We start from the raw sequence: 216 nt of genomic DNA on the forward strand, positions 1-216 counted from the left end.
TGAAATCCAAATTCTTTTTTTATTAAAGTGTTCATAACTGTTGTAAACTCATTTAAAAAGCTCAGCTGTGAGTCAAATATTGCCTGCCCCTCCTCTATGCCTTAGGCATAGAGGAGGGCAAGCAATTCCTTTCACTTTCCATTCAGCACTTCCTAGATAATACTGCTCTCCCCACATTCCCCCGTTCTCTTAACCATTTAATTGTATAGCCAGTGC

This window comes from Xenopus laevis, chromosome 5S (assembly GCF_017654675.1).
Source record: "Xenopus laevis strain J_2021 chromosome 5S, Xenopus_laevis_v10.1, whole genome shotgun sequence".
NCBI lineage: Eukaryota > Metazoa > Chordata > Amphibia > Anura > Pipidae > Xenopus > Xenopus laevis.